This window comes from Phaseolus vulgaris, chromosome 11 (genome assembly GCF_051622355.1).
Source record: "Phaseolus vulgaris cultivar YP4 chromosome 11, ASM5162235v1, whole genome shotgun sequence".
In the NCBI taxonomy this organism is placed as follows: Eukaryota; Viridiplantae; Streptophyta; class Magnoliopsida; order Fabales; family Fabaceae; genus Phaseolus; species Phaseolus vulgaris.
In genome coordinates this window covers 28,408,636-28,426,127 of record NC_143508.1, presented here as the reverse complement: position 1 = coordinate 28,426,127, position 17,492 = coordinate 28,408,636, and positions in this window count along the sequence as shown.

Here is a 17,492-nt window from a genome sequence, read left to right as displayed (position 1 = left end):
ACTTAAGATCATTAACACCCCTGACCTTTTAGTTTTATCTTGCCTGAACTCACTCGAGGGTGAGAAGGACTTTTCCTGGTGCCTTAACTTGCCCAGGGGTTACATCTCCTCCTCCCCTGGATGCACTGAGGACTTTCAACTTGCCTCAATTTGCTTACGACAAAAGGTCTTGCAATCTATTCTGGCCTGCGCCCGCTCGAGGCGAGGAGGTCCTTTTAATCTCTTCTCGCCTACACTCGCTTACGACGAGGAGGTCTTTTTACCTTGTTCTGATGCCTCCGATCGCACGAGGGCGACGAGGACTTAAAACTTTACACTGGTGCCTCCGATTGCAGATGGCGATGAGGACTTAAAAACTTTATACTTTAAAACTTTGTACTGAATGCACGCGATCTGAGTTTATCGTTGCCTTAAATCACGCAAGGGCGACAAGGTCTCTTTTCCGAAAACTTAAAAACGATAAGCATGCAAACTTAATGAACTTGGAAACTTTGATAAACTTCGAAATCTTCTTTGTTGGGTGGCCTAGTTAAAAACCCTCCTCAGGGAAAATAGAGGCCCCCTTCAAAAATTGTTTTAACTGAAACTGCTTTAAACTATTCAAGTTAACCGCTACTTACAATGCTTTAACTGTAATAAAACTTGAGATGAGTGGCATTCCAAGTACGAGGAACCGCCCCTCCTTCCAGCGTCTCCAAGCGGTAGGTGCCGTTTCCGAGTGCTTCGGTTATTCTAAACGGTCCTGTCCACTTGGGCGACAATTTGTTCTCCATCTCATACTGGTGGGCCTTCCTCATCACCAGGTCGCCATCTCTGAATTGCCTTGGTTTTATTCTAGAGTTGTACTTGCGTTCCACTCTTCTCTTCACTGCTTCAGCCTTCACCCGTGCTTCCTCCTTGACTTCATCCAGCAAATCCAAATTCATTCTCCTTTCTTCATTCGAGTCTTCCGCCACAAAGTTCTGGAATCTCGGCGAGCTTTCCTGGATTTCAACTGGAATCATTGCATCACACCCGTACACCAAACTAAACGGGGTTTCATGGGTTCCTGATTGCTCAGTGGTATGATATGCCCACACTATACGGGGGACTTCTTCAGCCCAAGACCCCTTGGCCTTCTCCAACCTCCTCTTCAAGCCTCTCTCTCAACAAAACCCGATTGGCTGACTCCACTTGCCCATTCGTTTGTGGGTGCTCCACAGAAGCGAACACCTGCTGTATTCCAACATCCCGACACAGCTTCTTCAACAGGTGACTTGCAAATTGAGTCCCATTATCTGATACCAAACGCTTAGGCACACCAAACCGACACACTATATTCTTCCACACGAAACTCTGAATCTTGTGCGCGGTGATCTGGGCTACTGGTTCTGCTTCAATCCACTTCGTGAAGTACTCGATCGCCACAACCAAGTACTTCATTTGCCTGATCGCCAATGGAAATGGTCCCAGAATATCAATTCCCCACGTATGGAATGGCCAGGGGCTGTAAATTGACTTTAGCTCTTCTGGAGGCGCCTTGTGCCAATTGGCGTGCTGCCGGCATTGCTTGCAACACTGGGCATATTTCTTGCAATCTTCCTTCATTGTGGGCCAATAATAACCTACACGGAGAGTTCTTATTGCCAAAGCTCGACCTCCGATGTGGCTCCCACAAATCCCCTCATGGAGCTCAGCCATAATTCTCATGCACTTCTCTCTACTAAAAGAGGATGTGTAAACCCAAACCTGTACAACTCGCCATCGACGAGGGTGAACCTACTGGAGTTCTTCTTTATCTTTCTAGCTTCTGTCGGGTCCATTGGGAGCACGCGATCCGCCATGTAGCGCTGGTATGGCGTTATCCATGTATCTGACTCATGGATAGCACAAACTTGCATCATCTTTACCTCTCCCACTAGATGTGCTCTAACTCTCGGCGTCCTCAAAGTCTCCTGAGTCAAGGATCTATGACTCCTCGCCATCCCTTCCATCGACTTGCAAATTTAAAGGACCTGGTGATCTGCCACAAATGCTCGAGGTATCTTCAAAGTTTCTTGTATGTTGGTCCTCTGCCTGCCCTCTTTCCCGAACTGGTGAGCTTGGCTAGCAATTCAGCTCGGGCATTCTGCTCCCTTGGCACGTGCACCACTTCAAACAAAACAAAAGACCTTTTTAACTCTTGCACATACTCCAGGTAAGCCGCCATTTGCGGATCTTTGGCCTGAAACTCACCAGTTACCTGCCCAGTGACCAACAACGAATCACTCTTGGCCACCAGCACCTTCAACAAAATTCCGGCGATCAAAGCCTCATACTCCGCTTGATTATTGCTGGCTTTCAAGGCAAACCTCAGAGATTGTTCTATCAACAAACCGTTGGGCCCCTCCAAAATAACTCCAGCTCTGCTACCCTGCTGGTTAGACGACCATCCACTGAGAGCACCCAACGAAAGTCATCCCCCACACTCTGCGCTGTTTCAGAAGAGAGCTCGACCACAAAGTCAACGAAGATTTGCCCTTTGATCGGTCCTCGGGGCTCATACTTAATATCGAATTCTGACAACTCCACCGCCCATTTTACCATCCTTCCAGCTACATCTGGTTTCTTCAAAACCTTATGGATGGGTAAATCAGTCATTACTAACACTGTAAAACTCTGGAAGTAATGACGCAACCTTCTCGCCGAAAACACAACCGCCAGCGCTGCTTTCTCTAAAGCCTGATATCTCACTTCTGGGCCCTGCAACACCTTACTAACAAAATAAATAGGTTTCTGGACTTGATCTTGATCCTGGACGAGTACCGCACTTATCGCCTTCTCAGTTATGGCAAAATACAACCTGAGGGGCGTTCCCATTTGAGGTTTACACAGAACCGGCAGGCTCGCCAAATACTCTTTGAGTTTCACAAAAGCTTTTTCACACTCCCTCGTCCAGACAAACCTATTATTCCTCTTCAGACATTGGAAGTACGGGTGGCCTTTCTCTCCACTGGCAGATACGAATCGAGACAGGGCGGCCATCCGGCCTATGAGTTGTTGCACCTCCTTTACGGTGGCAGGACTCCTCATCGCCAATATGGTGGCACACTTGTCGGGATTTGCCTCGATTCCCCTCTCAGTCAAGAGAAATCCTATAAACTTCCCTGCCTCCACGCCGAAAATGCACTTCTCGGGATTCAATTTCAGCTTGTACTTGGCTATTGTAACGAACAACTCTTCCAGATCAGTAACGTGCCTGCTCTTTTCCAGAGATGTCACGATCATATCGTCAACATATGCTTGCACATTCCTCCCAAGCATAGGCGCAAGCACCTTATCCATTAGCCTGTGGTACGTGGCTCCCGCATTCTTCAGCCGAAAAGGCATCACCTTGTAGCAATAGCACGACCTTTCCGTCATGAAAGCAGTCTTTTCCTCATCCATCAGATGCATCTTCATCTGGTTATATCCCGAGAAGGCGTCCAAGAAATTGAGGATCCATCGCTAGGCGGTGACACAAGAAATCAGGGTCAATTCCCGGCATGTCTGAAGCAGACCATGCAAACGCGTCCAAATGTCTATCTATCACCTTGGCGATCTGGTCTTGTGTCTCATCGTCTAAAGTCTTCCCCAGCTTAAACGTTTTGCCGCCAATCTTCTTCTCAAGCCAATCCTCGACCGGCTGAGGCCTCTTCTCACTGGCGATCACCGCTCTCGCGATTCTCGACTCCCTGGCGACTTCCGGGCAGTCCTTCTCTTCCTCAACCCGAGCGACGTTCTCGCACCTCGCCTCAACATCTGCCATCACCACATCCCTTTCAGTGGCCACCTCAAATGCTGTGTTCCCCACTCGCCGATTTTCCTGTTCAGGCTCCACACCAGGGGGCGGCGTTGTGGTTACATGGCACACCGATCTCTTATTCCTGAGGCTGTTTTCATAGCACTTCCTTGCCTCTTTTTGATCAGAGCGGATGGCGATAACCACCCCCTCTACTGAAGGTAACTTGACCTTCATGTGCCTTGTTGAAGGCACAACTCCTATTATGTTTAGTGTTGGCCTTCCCAACAGGATATTATACGCCGAAGGAGCGTTCACAACAGGGTACCTGATCCTCTCTGTGCGCGAGGCTACCCCATCTGTGAACGTCGTTCTTAACTCAATGTACCCCCTGACCTCCACTTGATCACCAGCAAAACCGTATAAGCAGCCCCCATATGGCCTCAGCTGGTCAGGGGATAACTGTAACTTTTCGAAATTCGACCAAAACATAACATCCGCCGAGCTTCCTTGATCGACCAACACCCGATGAACCATCCTCCCCGCCGTAGCAAGCGAGATTACAATGGGATCATTGTCATGAGGCACAACATCCCTAAGATCTTCTTTGGTGAACGTGATGTTCACATCGGGCGAGTGATCCTCAAAAGCTTCTACTGACATCACGGACCTCGCATATTTCTTCCGCTGTGATGCGGTACACCCACCACCCGAGAATCCACCAGCTATAGTGTGGACCTTGCCGTGAATGGGTATTTCATGCTGCTGTCCCTCACTGCTTGCCGGTTGTGAACCTGACGATTGCCCCGTTTGCTTCTCCAGCATGTAGTCGTTCAAGAACCCACACTTGACCAACTCGGCGAGTTTGTATCCCAAAGCCAAGCACGAATTGATGGAGTGGCCAAAGCTCTTGTGGAACTCACACCACGCGTCCGGTTTAGGTCAGCCAATCCCATCACAAACTCGTACCTCGGCGGGCGATTAGACTCTCTAGGCCGCCCCGGCCCCTTCCCCTTGCTCTTCTTTGGATCGTAAGGATGATGCATCCTTTGATCCTTCTTCCTTGCCGCCGCCTCCATCACCCTCTGTGGCTGAATCCTCGTCTGAGCGTGTGGCTTAGCTGGAGCCACATTTCCTCTCTTCTCGGAAACTTCGCTCTCAGCGGCAATGTGAGCCACGACACGTCGCCGGATTTCAGCGAACGTGGCGGGGTGGCTCCTGATCAACGATTCACTAAACGGTCCAGGCAACACGCCTTTTTTGAAGGCATGCACAAACATATCTTTATCCTTACCTGGCAAGCGAACAATCTGAGCCCCGAATCTGTTCAAAAAATTCTTCAGAGACTGCCCTTGATACTGCCTCACATCGAACAGATCGTAAGACACCAACGGCGGTGCCTTATTTACTATGTACTGCTTGACGAACATCTTGGAGAACTGCTGGAAGGTGGTAATGTGGCCGGTAGGCAGACTGACGAACCACTCCAGCGCTATTCCACTGAGAGTACTCATGAACACCTTGCAGTAGACTGCATCTGAACCGCCCGAGAGCATCATCTGCGTGTGAAACGCCGTGAGATGAGCCTTAGGATCCTCCACCCCGGTGAAAGATGCTTTCACTGCTACCGCATTTGCAGGGACCACCGTGTCCATGATCTCCTGAGAAAACGGCATTGGAAAATTACGCGGTGGGGACGGGGGTGTAGATTTGTCCCCAGTCGCATGCTCCTTCTGTCCCTGAAGGGCTTTACGTAACTCTTTATTGACTCTGTTAAGCTCTTCATTTCTAGCCTGTGAGGCCACTAGTGCCTCGTGCATTCTCTCTTGTTCAGAACGTCATGCAGCCATGTTCTCCTGCAACGTCCTCATCATTTCCATCATCTGCGCCATAGATACAGCGTCCTCTTCGGTTGACGGCGCGATTGAACTGGATCGCGTTGCCCTCATCCTTTCTCAACAAACTTCAAGAAATCACACCAAAATCGTAATCACAAACACTCCGAATCAGAACAAGATTGCAAACTCTTCGAACAAACTGCAAAGAGACGATTGATCCAACAATCAATCCATAGAAACCTCAACAACTCAGAGAAACTCCACTTTACTGATTAGAACCCCAAGCAAACGGTGAAACTCCGTAAAACCGACTGCAATAGCAAGCAGTCGAACAGAAATCAGCAAAACTTCAACAAACTCGAACTGTGGTTGGGAATCACCTTTTACACGGCCCCACGGTGGGCGCCAGATGATCCTGCTGGTTGACTAAGCGCAAGAATGATGCCTCGTCACGATCTTCCCTCACCAGCTTTAACACCACGTGCGCTTTAAGTCCACGCTACAGATTGTCTCTCTGAGAACCTGAAAACACAATATGGCGCCTCTGCGGCCAATGGCGCTCCGACACTCAAGTCAGTAACAGGAACACCCAAAAACTGAGAGAAAACTAAGTGTTGTAGAACCGTGCTCAAGTGTTCTCAACAAAAATAATGAGTCATCATGAACGTACCTCCGCAAATTCTGTGAAGTTTACCTTTTATACCTAGGTATTTTCTCTCTCCAGACGGTTACAGTTTGGACACGTGGCTCGCATCCAACTCTACACGTGTCATCATCTGGGCTGGGGTAATTTGAGCGTCATTTGTATGCAACATCCAACCCTACACGTGTCGTCATCTGTGCTGGGGTAATTTGAGCGTCATTGCTATGCAGCATCCAACCCTACACGTGTCATCATCTGGGCTAGAGTGACTTAAGCATCATTTCTATGTAGCATCCTGTTATGCGGCCAAATCTCTTATTCAAGGTGTAACCTAGCACGTAACGCGCTCTGGAACGCCACCCGACAAAGCGAGTATCGGATGCAACAAAGTACATCATCTCTATGATATCGCTTGTCGCAGGTGCCACCTTCCTCCCCACCACGCCATGCATGTTCTAGCTGAGGGAACCTTGCCATCGACGAATGTCCACTCTGGGAATCCCATCATCGATGAGCAAGTTGTGTCCTCCAACTCACTTAACCTCCATGCTTCATGCTGACGTAACGATCATCTTTACTGAACCTACACGCCTGAACCTCCAACAGCTTCAACCAAGTTTACTAGGAAATCGGGCGATGTGCCTCTTCTGGGGATTCCTGACCACCTGATCTTCCATCATTTAACACGGCGATGATACGCAAACCTGGCGACAACCGACTATGTACACTGTAGAACGCCACTTCCACAAACGGCGACTATGCTCACTTCTGGACCATTCATCTTTCTCTTGTCCACGTGTCCCGCTAAGCACGTCCCACGTAGTCACTTACTATCCACGTCATCACACCCGATAACCTGATCGGTACACAATGTAACAATATATGTCTCTCTATATATCTATCTATTTATCATTCTGTATATATTATAACTAATATTAAATTGGAATGACCACATTATTTCATTGGTCAATGTAACAACCTCAAGAGAAATGATCACATTGACTATTTTAAATGAAATTGGAACTGAATTAAGAATTTTAAAAATCATGAAACTGCATTAAGAAAATAAAAAATATAAGAACAAAAATAATCGATTTAATTAAAATTCGAACTGAATTAAGAATTTTAAAAATCACGAAACTACATTAAAGACATAAACAATATAAGAACAAAAAAAATCTATTTAATAACAAATGTTAAATTTAATTATATATTTTATCATAAAATATTTAAAAAAATTTAGAGGAATAAATCATTATATTTTTAAAATGTGGATATTAGAAAATTATCATTTAAATATTTCTTATCGAAATATAAAGATATACAATGAAGATTTTTTCTTATTTTTTTAGTCATACATATTACAGTAAATGAAGATGAATATTCCTTGTCTGATGTGATGCTTTAATGTAGCGTACGTAATCGTAATGAAGAAAGAGAGGTTTTGATGAACCCTAATTGTAGAGAAAAATAAATATAAAAGAAACTTTTATTCACTTTGTATATTAGAGAGTAAAATACATGGTGTATATATAAGAAAAAGATTAAGACCTAGCTGAAACAGAAAAAGGAAAGTTGGGTTAAACAAACAAAGCCCAATAATTTAAAATAGAAAATTAAATATATTAACACCCCCCCTCAAGCTGGGGAGTAGATATTTGTCAGGCCCAGCTTGGATTTGAGAGTAGAGAATTGTGCGGAAGCAAGGGGCTTGGTGAATATGTCAGCAACTTGCATTGCAGAAGTAATGGGTAGTAGTTTGAGGAGACCAGAGTTAAGTTTTTCACGAACTAGGTGGCAATCAATTTCGATATGCTTGGTTTGTTCATGAAAAACTTGATTGGAAGTTATTTGAAGGGCAGATTTGTTGTCACAGTACAGGGTTGCAGGCTGGGAGAGAGGAAGATGTACATCCTGAAGGAGGTAAGACAACCATTGTAACTCACATGTGGTGGTGGCAAGGGCTCTATACTCGACTTCAGAGGAACTGCGGGAGATAGTTGACTGCTTCTTTGATTTCCATGATATTAGGGAGTCTCCTAAGTAGATGGAATATCCAGTGACAGATTTGCGTGTGGTAGGACATGTTGCCCAGTCAGAGTCACTAAAACCACAAAGGTGAAGTGAACTAGTGTGAGAAAAATATAGTCCTTCACCAGGGGTGCCCTTGAGGTAACGCAAAAGACGTGAGACAGCTTGCTGATGATGAGTTGTGGGTGCAGATATGAATTGGCTTAAATTGTGGACAGCGAAGGCGATGTCTGGTCGCGTGTTGGTTAAGTAAATTAGACGTCCAAGGAGTCTTCTGTATTGAGAAGTGGCATTAACATCGAGAGGTGAGCCTTGGTCGGGAGAGAGACGGGAGGTGTGAGTCATAGGAGTGGCCACAGGTGCAGAGTCAAGCATGCCAGTTTCTTGAAGGAGATCAAGAGTATACTTGCGTTGACTTAAATGAAGACCACTACTGTTGCGAGCAATTTCCAGTCCCAAAAAGTAAGTGAGATTACCTAAATTTTTTATCTTGAAGTGATGGTGAAGGGATGCAGTAATTGTATTGATTTCCTCCGTGTCATCACCAGTTAAGAGCAAGTCATCAACATAAACAAGAATAACAGTGAGTTTATCATTATTATATTTAAGAAAAAGAGAGTGATCAGCAACAGAAATAGAGTAATTATTTGATAAAAGAAAAGTAGAAAGTTTGGCGTACCATTGGCGACCAGCTTGACGAAGGCCATACAAAGACCGTTGAAGCTTGCAAACATGCTGGGGAGAAGGAAGAGAGAGGCCAGGTGGGGGGGTCATGTATATCTCTTCATGGAGATCACCATGAAGAAATGCATTATTGACATCAAGTTGTTTTAAAATCCCATTTTTGGTAGTGGCAATAGCAAGCAGAAGGCGGAGGGTAGTGAGTTTAGCAACAGGTGCAAAAGTGTCTAAGAAATCAAGTCCTTCAAGTTGGGTAAACCCTTTGGCAACAACTCTAGCTCTGTGGCGCTCAACAGTGCCATCAGAATGGTATTTGATTTTATATACCCATTTACAACCAATAGTTTTCTTTCCTGGAGGGAGAGGGGTAAGTTGCCAAGTATTGTTAGCAGCAAGAGCTTGAAGCTCATCTTGCATGGCAGATTGCCAAGAAACATGTTTGGAGGCTTCGTTATATGTCCGAGGTTCAGGATGAGAATTGATAGAGGAAATAACATTTCTAAAATTGGAAGATAAGGAATTGTAAGACAAGTAATTATGAATAGGATATCTACTACTTACAGTGTTGGTTGCAGTGTGGAAATCTGCAAGATAGGCAGGTTGTCGGTGAGGACGAGCTGATCTTCTTGGAAATTGGGGTGAGATGCTTCCTGGAGATGCAGGCGGTGATAATTCTGATGGAGGTGCAATGTTGGATGCAGGAGCAGAGGCACTATTTGTTGGAAGATCATAGGATAATGAGGCTGGTGGAGGAACAGTATTGGGTGCAGGAGTAGAGGCACATGGCTCGACAGGAGGTGCAATATCAGAAAAAAAATCAAAAGCAGAATTATATGCATTAGAAATAGGGAGAGATAAAGTGTTAGGGTCCTCAGGCAAGCCACTGTCCAATTTATATGGAAAGTGGTTTTCATGAAAGATTACAAGTCTTGATATCTCTATGCTATGAAACTTTAAATTTAAGATAATATAACCTTTTGTATTTTGCGGGAAGCCAAGAAAAATACCTTTGATAGATCTATCATCTAATTTTTTCCTATGTGCAGTAATGGTACTAGCATAACAGAGACAACCAAACACTTTTAGAAAGGAAATGTCATATGGTTTTCCAAACAACTTTTCATGAGGAGTGATGTTATCAAGTAATGGAGTAGGAATAGCATTTATTAAGAAAACAACATGATTTACAGCAAATTCCCAAAAAATAGGAGGAAGATTTGCTTGAAAAAGTAAAGCCCGGGTTACACTTAGTATGTGTTGATGTTTACGTTCTACAATGCCATTTTGTTGTGGTGTTTCAACACAAGATTTTTGATGTATAATTCCCTTTGAAGCATAAAAATTTGACATAGCAAACTCAACACCATTGTCAGTACGAATCGTTTTGATATTAGTTTTGAAATGATTTTGAACGAAAACAGGGAAGTTAATGATGTGTTGACGCACTTCAGATTTGTTATGCAGCAGAATAACCCAAGTATAACGCGCGTAATCATCAACAATAGTCAAGAAATAACGAAAACCTTGCATAGAAATTATGGAACATGGTCCCCAAATATCAAAGTGTACAAGATCAAAAATAGCAGAGGTAACAGTATTACTTAAAGTGAAAGGAAGTTTTCTCTGTTTTGCACGACTACAAGTGTCACATACATGATGAGTATCAACAGTAATAAAAGAGTATTGTTTGCTTAAGACATGTAATCTTTCATGTGAAGGGTGTCCTAGTCTATAATGCCATAGTGTTTTGTCTGTGATATTACAATTAATAAAAGGAGCAAAACAATGCGGTTTAGAATGACTAGAAGCAGGCAAGGTAGTGATAAGGTACAAGCCAGCGGTGGCTTTAACTGTACCAATCCTCTCTTGAGTGAGATTGTCTTGTATAATGCAGTGGGTTGAAGTGAAAGTTAAAGTGCATTTAAGTTGGTGTGTGAGTTTAGAAACAGATATTAAGTTTAATTGAAAATGAGGCACGTATAACACATCAGACAAATAAAACTTATCAGAAAAACGTACTAAACCAGAATATGTGGCATAAACAGTTTGGCCATTTGGAAGACTAATTAAGACAGGTTTAATTTTAGTATAAGTAGTAAAAACGTTCAAATTGTGACAAACATGATCAGTGGCACCAGAGTCAATAATCCAAGATTCTTTTATAGAAGATAGTGAAGAGAGAAACTTACCTATTGAAGAATGCTCAGTATTGGGGATTTCATCCGTAGAGATGGTACCGACTTGATTAATTTGAGTGTGAGGGGCAGGATCCTCAAGGTTTTGCTGACGCAAAATGTTGGTAAGGAATTGGCACTGTTGTGATGTAAGTTGAATCCCCTTTACATCCTGTTCTTTAGGAAAAAGCTCAGAAAAAGTGTCAGTAGTAATCATATTATTGGCTTGGGATGTCCAATTGGTGAATTTGTAGCCAGGAGGGAACCTATGCTTTTTATAACAGGTGTCAACAGTGTGGCCAAGACGATTACAAAAAGTGCAGACTTTTCTAGTAAAAGAAAACTTTGAGGTTTTAACATTACCAGAAGGAAAACCCACTTTGCGAAAACAAACAGCCTCAGTATGACCATATTTACCACAAAAATTGCATGTAATAGCGTGACTACTATTAAGACTATGAAGACTAGGATTTTCATTAAACATTGCCTAAAAGATTTTTAAAACCAATCAAGATTTTGAAAGAGAACAGAAAAATAAATAAATAACCAAGAACAGCAAAGAGGGAAATAAAAATCAGAGAGAAGCGCAGCAGAACTCTTCATTCGAAGAGCTCTGATACCATATTACAGTTGATCCTGCCTGTTGACCGGAACGCTGGAAACTGCCTCGTCAAAGGATCGACGTGCGCACCGCTTCAAACCTCCGTTCTTCTTCGAGATCCACCTCAAGAACCTGCAAAAGGAACAGAACGGCGCCGCTGCGGCCGATCGCACTCCAACGCCCAAGTCAGTGACCGAATCACCAAATACTAAGAGAACAGGAACCGTGCAAATTCTCTCTCACAGTAAGCTCTATAACTCGCAAGCGTAAAGAGTGTAATCTGAACGCGCGTACCTCAGAAAGTTCGTTGAGAACTCTTATATACCTGGTTACTTTCTCTCTCCTAGCAGTTACAGACTTGGACACGTGGCTCGCATCTAGTCGTACACGTGCCTTCATCTGGAGCCTTCTTGACTTGGGCGCTGCTTCTACTCTCATTTTGCTAAGTTACTTATGCATGGTACTGCCCAGTGCATAGCTAACTTGGGAGCGCGATCTCTACTGGAATGGCGAGTTAGGGTGCCTTCGTACACCTTCCCTGTGGTCTCGCCGGCCGCCTTCATAATCTGCACCACCTTCATCTCTGGCGATGTGCTTGCTCTGGCGATCTCCAATCACTAGGTCGCCTGAGTTTACATCTGGCGACTTCATCTTTAACCCGGTGATCGCCTATTCTGGTATGCTGGAGATCGGAACACGCCAACTTAATAACTGGCGACTTCACGAGCCCCCCGACTTCCTTCCCTTCTGCCAACCTGGCGCCTTGTCAACACGCCTATACTGTAGCTGGATGCCGCGTCATCACTTCCGACTACCAGGGCGGTACAATAGTAAATGAAGATGAATATTCCTTGTCTGATGTGATGCTTTAATGTAGCATACGTAATCGCACGTAATCGTAATGAAGAAAGAGAGGTTTTGATGAACCCTAATTTAAAGTACACGGCATTGTAATAATTACATTATAATAAAATTATTAAATATAAACTAATTTTAAAAATAAAAATATAATAAATAAATTAAATATTATTTTATAAATTAAAAATTATTAATATTTAAAATATTTTTTATATTAATAAAAATTTATTAATTTATTTTTAAACTGAATAGTTATTAATATTTTAAATTTTGAATTATTTTTATAGTAAAGAGAAAATATCATGAAAATGGTTTAGAGAAACATGGCTGAATACAAGGCAATTAATACTAACAAGCAGAGATACACACATGAACTTTTGGTGAGCATATGCAGTGGTTTGGGTAATTCAAATCTGAATTTTGTACTTCAGGATAAAGCAAGATCACTACTTAGTAAAAGATAGGAGTTTTGTATACATACAACAATTCTCTTATCTGTCTTTTTGAAGGGATTATGTTATAAAGTACGTGAGGAAGAATATGTGCTTAACGAAGCTTTCTTTACGTAAATATTATGTAAATGGTTCGAAGCACCTTAAGTGTTATATATTTATTTTCTTGATAAAAAAGTTGCTAAATATAAAAGGTAAATTATGTGTTATATCATCATTTGTACCGGTATGGCCGAGAGGCCGAGACCTGAGAAGACTTGGCCGAGAGGCCGAGACGTTAGAAGACTTGGCCGAGAGGCCGAGGGGCCGAGACCTTAGAAGGCTTGGCCGAGTGGCCGAGACCTTGGATGGCTTGGCCGAGATGGCCGAGGGGCCGAGACCTTAGAAGACTTGCCCGAGGGGCCGAGACCTTAGAAGACTTGGCCGAGAGGCCGAGACGACCGAGAGGCCGAGACCTTAGAAGACTTGGCCGAGACGACCGAGACCACTGAAACATGGCCGATGGCCGACCCATGCCATGATGATTTGGCCGATGGCCGAACCCCATTACAATTAACGCTCAGACCGAGATCAGTGAAGCTAATCCATCATCAAGAATTAGGTAATGCAACCCTAAGCGGTATCCACCTCGATAAACGGGCCCAACAAGGTAGGTCCACTAGAATAATATAAATAGCACGCATTTCAAGGAGTAAGGTATGTCATTATTACTGTTCACCTACCTGAGAGCTAACCACCCGCTTTACTGACTTGAGCGTCGGAGTGCCTTCGCAGGTACCCCCACCATCCGGTGTTCGCCCGACGACCGAGTCCCGAGTGCCGAAAGATAAGCAGAAGGAAAAGAAGGATCCCAGTTCATCACTCAGCCACCTGCCCGACCGAAGGAAGGAGAAGAAGACTTCAACAGTTCTCTAGGTCCCATCTCCCTAGCAGGAACATCATTAATGATATTCACTTAATCAAAGTATTGGGTTCAATAATTCTTCTTAAACATACCTTATATATTTGGTCCTAGGCTCATTCACGTTCACAAATTTTAATTTTCATCTTTAGCTTCTAAACTCCAAATAATGGAAATCTTGACAACCAAGAAGTTAAAAGACAACTTATTTAAGATCACATTGCTATCACAAACAACAACTAGACAAAAAGAAATCTATTATTATAAGAAAATGATAAGTAAGAAAAAGAGATATTTCTTATTCTTTTGTGTGTATTTACATCACTCAATGTATAACAAATATATACAAGTGTATGGAGACTTTCTCTCTCAAAATTACAACCTAATTAGGTAGGAATCCACTAATCATGGATTCTATAATTATTAAATTAATTACATATAATTGTGTACAATATCGCATAATATCGCACAATATTATACAATAATTGCATACAATAATTTTGTATAATTTCATAATTATTATTTCCTTAATACTCCCCCTCAAGTTGGTAGGTGAAGATCATGAACCCCCAACTTGTGTCGCAGCGTCAAAAACTGTTCCTTGCTGAGTGCCTTCGTAAAAATATCTGCGAGTTGATACTGTGTCGGTACATATGAAGGACTGATTATCCCAACTTGTAATTTTTCTTGCACAATATGACAGTTTATCTCAATGTGTTTTGTGCGTTCATGAAATAATGGGGTTGCTGCTATATGTAATGCTGCTTGATTGTCACAGAAAAGTTGAGCTGGCAAGTTATATGACACCTTTAAATCCTGCAACAGATATCGCAACCAAACTATCTCCAAACAAGTATTGGCCATCGCGCGGTATTCTGCTTCCGCGGAGGATCTTGATGCGTTTGTTTGTTTTTTTGATTTCCATGAAATAATAGAGGGACCAAGAAAAATACAATACCCAGATACTGATCTCCGAGTTGTCTGACAACCTCCCCAGTCTGAGTCACAATAAGTTGTCAATGTCAAATTGTTCCTAGATGGCAATAACAATCTTTGTCCCGGTGATCCTTTGATGTACTTTAGGACTCGAATTGCAGCATCCCAATGAGGTTTCTGTGGAGCCTGTATATATTGACTTAGTGTCCGAACCGAAAATACTATGTCAGGCCGAGTAACCGTGAGGTATATCAGTCGTCCCACAAGTCGTTTGTATTTGATTGGATCCTTTAACAACTCTCCACCGTCTGGTGTGAGTTTTAAGTTTTGCTCCATTGGAAATTTGTCTGGACGAGCACCTGTGAGTCCCGTATCCTGCAAAATATCAAGTGCATATTTTCTTTGTGACATGTAAATTCCAGCTTTGGAATGGGAAAATTCAATCCCTAGAAAATATTTTAAGTCTCCAAGATCTTTCATACGAAATTGTTGAAATAGACAGTCTTTAACACGTTGAATTTCTATCAAATCATTTCCTGTCAAGAGAATATCATCCACATAAATCAAAAGGGCAGTAAATGATGAGTTATTTTGTCTTGTGAATAGAGAGTAGTCTGTCTTGGACTGTTGAAATCCTGCAGATTTAATCACATGAGAAAATGTTGAAAACCATGTCCGGGATGCCTGTTTAAGACCATAAAGGGATTTGTTGAGTCAACATACAATGTTCTCCCCCTGTCGATGATGCCCGGGTGGCAAGTTCATTTAAATAATTTCATGCAATGTGCCATGTAAGAAAGCATTTTGCACATCTAGCTGGTGAGTAAACCAATTTCTAGCTGCTGCAATGGTGAGGAGACACCTCAAAGTTATTAATTTTGCTGTTGGTGAAAAAGTTTCAGAATAGTCAACACCTTCAATCTGAGTGTACCCCTTTGCGACAAGGCGCACCTTATATCTTTCGACGCTACCATCTGAGTTGTACTTTATTTTATAGACCTATTTGCATCTGATGGGTTTCTACCCAGCGGGTAACGGTGTTAAGGTCCAAGTTTGATTTAGCTGCAAGGCGGAAAGCTCTTCGTCCATTGCTTTTTGGCAATTTGGATCAAGGATAACTTGAGCTTAAGTGTGAGGTTCTTTGGTGGCTGTGATATTAGCAAGATATGCACTATGTGTAGAAGAAAATCGTGAATTAGAAAGAAAATGATGCATAGGATACCTGGTTCCATTTAGTCGGTCTTGGACAGTGGTCGAATGATTCGCTTGGGATCCCGTTACGTAGTCTTGAAGCCAGGAAAGTGGGGTTGATGTGCGACTTGATCGTCGAACAGGAAGGTTGGCTGGAGAAGGTTCGGTAATGGGTGCTGGAGAAGGTTCGGTAATGGGTGCAGGATTTCCTGGCTGGGAGAAGAAGGTAGATCTGCTGGAGGTTCAGTAGGAGAAGATGGTGGATCAAGGGAATGTTGGACAGGAGTGGGTAAGTCAATGTTAATGGCGGGCAAAATATCTGGTAATGGATGCGAGGATTGCATATGAGAGTGTTGACAGAATGGGAAAACACTTTCATGGAAGGTGACATCCCGACTTGTAAAAAAAGTACATGCATCTATATCAAATAATTTGTATGCTTTTTTACTGTGAGGATAACCAATGAAAATGCATTTTTGGGCACGCGGATCAAATTTTTGCTTAGGTGAAACAACAGTTGCGTAACAGAGGCTACCAAAAGTTTTTAGGTGAGAAAGTGAAGGTGGTTGATTATATAGTAGCTCAAAAGGTGATTTATTTTTTAGTAAAGGTGATGACAAGCGATTAATGATATATGTGGCGGTTAAAACGCATTCTCCCCAAAATTCTAATGGTAAATTGAACGGAAATAGAAGGGCTCGTGCTGTGTTTAAAACGTGTCTATGTTTGCGTTCTACTACTCCATCTTGTTGAGGAGTGTAGACGCAAGTGCGTTGACATTCAATGCCCTTTTTGAGAAAAAAATCATACATTGAAATAAATTCCAATCTGTTGTCAACGCGGATGGTTTTAATAGATGCCTGAAATTGATTTTGTGCAAATGTAATGAATGACTCTAAGAGATGTTGGGTTTCAGATTTGTGATTCATAAGAAATAGCCAAGTACATCTAGTATAGTCATCGACTATAGTGAGAAAAAAACGTTTTCCAAAATGAGTTGAGGTTTTATGAGGACCCCAAATATCACAATGCAATAAATTAAATGGAGAATGAGATTTTATTGTGCTTAAAGGAAAGGGTAACCTTGTCTGTTTGGCTTTGGGACAAACACTACAATTATTATGAATGGAAATGAGATTTTTATATATAGGTAGTAATGAAGATGCAAGTTGTAGACGCGCCGGAGAAGGATGTCCGAGGCGCTTGTGCCATAAATCAGGGTCGGTCGAAATTTGAGATGCGTGGGCTTGGTTTGGAAGAGGGGACATGTAGTATAAGCCTGCGTATGGTTTACCTGAGCCAATCATCCTCCCTGTGGCCAAGTCCTGCAAGATGCAACCATGTGGAAAAAGAACGACACAACAATTTGTTGCGTCTATTAATGTCTAAGTTCAAGAGGGGAGGGGTGAATTGAAGTTACAAAATTTTCGCAAACACAAACTGTTTT